The 3,952-nt window shown below is 37.5% G+C and overlaps 1 pseudogene; it reads left to right on the forward strand.

Annotated features, from left to right (window-relative positions):
- The first annotated feature begins 2,537 nt into the window (after positions 1–2,537).
- Positions 2,538–3,664, forward strand: LOC140670353 (uncharacterized; annotated as a pseudogene).
- The last annotated feature ends 288 nt before the right edge of the window (positions 3,665–3,952 follow it).

Genomic DNA, 3,952 nt, shown 5'->3' on the forward strand with positions numbered 1-3,952 from the left:
ACCTCTCTAGATTTTATCCAGTAGCAACATTTTGGCGACCGTGACAGGACTATTTTAGTTGTTGCTGACCGGTTTCAGAACAGTCAGTAGTAAAAGGTTATCTCAGAATACAATGGATAAATTGAAACGAGCACAGAGAGTTACACGAAGCTCGTTCACGAGAGCACTCAATTCTTTTCAAAAGGAGATGGAAAAAGAGTCGCCTGACATAAACTCGCTGCAGACACATTTTGCGTTAATTAGAGAAAAGGCAAGTGAACTTGGCGAACTGAGTCACAGGATACAGGATGCAATGCTCGAAGCTGAAGAAACGGAGGAAGCTCTTTCTAAGGAAATGGAGAATGCCGACGAGTATATGGAAAAATATCATCAAGCAAAGATACTGTTGTCACTTATAACGGAACAAGAAAATATAACGGCACCGATGCCGTCGTTACAACCGACAGTCGCTTCAGCTCAGGAAAGTATACGTGCATTAAAATTACCTAAGATTGAATTAAGAAAATTTGGAGGTGAAATTAAAGATTAGTTATCATTTTGGAGTACTTTTAAAAAAATTTCATGATGACACAACACTGTCAAGAGAAGATAAATTTCATTATTTATTACAGTCAACAGTAAAAGATTCGCGTGCGTTTAAAATTGTTAATAGTTTCCCTCCAACGACAAATAATTATGAAAAAGCTATACAGAATCTTGAATGCCGATTCGGTAAAAAAGATTTGTTGATAGAATTTTATGTACGTGAACTCTTAAAGTTAGTCTTAAATAAGAATAAGAATATTTCGCTCCACGTGACCATTTATGATAAATTAGAAACGCATATTCGAGCACTTGATTCTCTAGGCGTGACTACGGATGTGTGCGGCTATGTTATTCCCTTTAGTTGAATCCTTACTGCCAGAAGAAATATTGCGAACGTGACAGCGGTCAATGACTACATCAGCGCATGTTTCTAATACAAATGTTACTGTAAAAGATCGTCTTACGTATTTAATGATCTTTCTAGGGAAAGAAATGGAGAGCGAGGAATGCATTCACATAGCAAAGACGTGCTTTGATGCAAATGATGAGCCGGTGAAATACAAAAATAAAAAGAAGACGAAAAACGGTCAAGATCAAGATGTAGTTACAGTCGCTGGGTTGCTCACGAAAGAAGTAAACTTATTGAAATGTTTATTCTGTGGAGAAAGTCATGACAGCGTACATTGCGGGAAAGCCAGAAACATGCCTATGGATCAGCGAATTAATATTGTAAAGGACAAGCAGGGTTGTTTTAAATGTTTAAAAATAGGTCATAGTTATAAAAGATGTCGTAGTAAAGAAAAATGTCCGTGGTATTGAAAGAATCACTGTTTACTGTTGTGCAATAGTTTTGCAAATAAAAAGGAGGACCAAATAAAGTCGCGGAAAGAAAACAAGAGAAAAACGCAAGTCAACAAGATTTTAATGAAGAAAGCAGTTGTCTTGCGAATTTATCTTTAGATATTAAAGTATTTCTGCCTATGTTAAAAGTTAGATTGCGAGGTCCTAAAGAAACTAAAAATGTTCGTGCTGTTATCGATACAGGCTCACACAAATCTTATATTTTAGGTCAAATAGCTGAGGAATTAGGTTATGAGGCCGTAGGTGAACAAAAGATGGTACATCTATTGTTCGGAGGAGTTCTAAACCGCAAACTCATAAGGCTTTTCGAATCTATGTAGAAAATATGAATAGTTCGTATAAGTGTAATTTTATAGCTTTTCAACAAGATGTCATATGTCATAACACTTCCCGAACCGAGAGAATCGACAGGTCATGAATAGATGTACTTGTTAGAAAAAATAATCTCGAGCTGAGTGATACCGGAGAAGGAAACGAACGTATTACTCTATTACTAGGAGCTGACGTTGCTGGCAAATTGCTCACAGGGAACATTCTTCAATTAGATAATAACGTAACCGCCATAGAAACTAAGCTAGGGTGGACTTTACTGGGTAAGAATCTACTTGACGAAAATGAAGAAGATGCGGCCTTGATGGTTGTATCTATAATGACGCAAGAAGCTGACATATCGGATTTATGGAGACTAGATACTTTAGGTATTAATGATCCTATAGAGACGATGTCTAAGGAAGCACAGCAAGCAAAAGTAAAAGCATTATTTCAAGATACAACTAAAATTAAGGAAAAGCGTTATGAGGTTTTATTGCCCTGGAAGGAAAATTATCCTGCTTTACAAGACAACAGAGACACGGCCGAAAAGAGATTAAAATTAATAACAAAAAGGCTACAGCAAGAAAATTTATTCAAGGATTATAATGCTGTTTTCGACAATTGGCTAAATAACCAATTGTTTCAAATAAAGGTATCATCGAGAAAGTACCAATCGATGAAATTGCTGATAGGAGTTACTATCTCCCGCACATACCGTTAAACAAGGAAGTACGACGAAGATTCGACCTGTATTCGACGCTTCAACTAAAACAAAAAATTGGCCCTCATTAAATCAATGTTTAGAGACGGGCCCTAATTTAATTGAGTTGATTCCAGCCATGTTGCATCGATTCCGGGAAAAGAAGATAGGTGTGTCTGCAGACATTGCTAAAGCCTTCCTGCAAGTAAATATCGCTCCATCAGACAGAGATGTCCTTAGATTCTTGTGGTGGGATGCTCAAGAAAGAATTGAAACTTACAGACATCGTCGTGTAGTTTTTGGAGTGTCAAGTAGTCCGTTCTTATTAGAAGCTACTATTGAGTTACATATTGAGCAAAGCTTAAATTCCACGGATTCTCCACACAGAAAGAAGATTTGTGAGAAACTTGCGAAATCATTTTATGTAGATGACTGCATTACTAGTGTTGATTCTTATGCAGATTTTCATATCTTTAAAAATGAAGCCGTCTCCTTAATGAATGAAGCTAAGTTTGACTTAAGAGAATGGAGATATACAGGCATGAAAGAGCAAAATAGTCAAACTACGGTGCTCGGAATTCTATGGGATACAGACACAGATATGTTGGCTTTATCAGGACCCTCTTTGAGTGTAATTCCGGAAAAGATAACCAAAAGAGTGGTCCTCTCTTGGGCACAGAAGATGTTTGACCCACTGGGTTTCACTTGCCCTGTGTTACTAAAACCAAAATTAATGTTACGACGGTTTTGGACTCAACGGTTGCACTGGGACGAAGAAATTGATGCAGACAGTAAAAACGAATTTCTGGAATGGTTACAGCAGTTAAATCTACTTCAAATTATAAGAGTTCCTAGGTGGCTATTTGGTGAACAATGGAATGAAAACTTGATATCTTTTCACATTTTCGTAGATACGAGTAAAAATGCCTATGCAGCTGCTCTGTTCGTTCGAGTAAGCTTGAATTCTGAAGTCAGGGTGCAGTTTGTGAAAGCAAAATCGAGAGTAGCACCTCAAGGAAAAAGAACGATACCTCGACTTGAGTTGCTTGCTGCTTCGATTGGAGCAAGAATGATGCATACTTTTGACAGAACAATGAACTATAAACACATTAAAAGATATTTCTGGAGCGATTCGACTACAGTTCTATACTGGATACGTAAAGAAAAACAATGGGCAACATTTGTATGGAATCGAGTTCAAGAAATAAGGAAACTCACTCACCCAGAATCTTGGAGATACATACCAGGAGAATTGAATCCAGCTGATTTACCATCACGGGGTTGCGATGCAAAGAAACTTGTTGAGTCTAGATGGTGGGAAGGTCCGTCCTGGTTAAAATTGCCACACAAAAAATGGCCAATTGAAGATATAGAAGTGGATGAAAAATTAGTCAATGAGGAACTTCGCAAGACTTTAGCACAGAAGAAAAGCTCCTCTAGTACTAAAAAAGATATCGTCATGAGCAATCTTTCTGCAGAATCGGTAGAAAATAATGTTCCGTGGTATTTGAGAAGATTTTCATCATACCTTCAAACCTTGCGCTTGACTGCATG

This window comes from Anoplolepis gracilipes, chromosome 10, assembly GCF_047496725.1.
Source record: "Anoplolepis gracilipes chromosome 10, ASM4749672v1, whole genome shotgun sequence".
Lineage (NCBI taxonomy): Eukaryota > Metazoa > Arthropoda > Insecta > Hymenoptera > Formicidae > Anoplolepis > Anoplolepis gracilipes.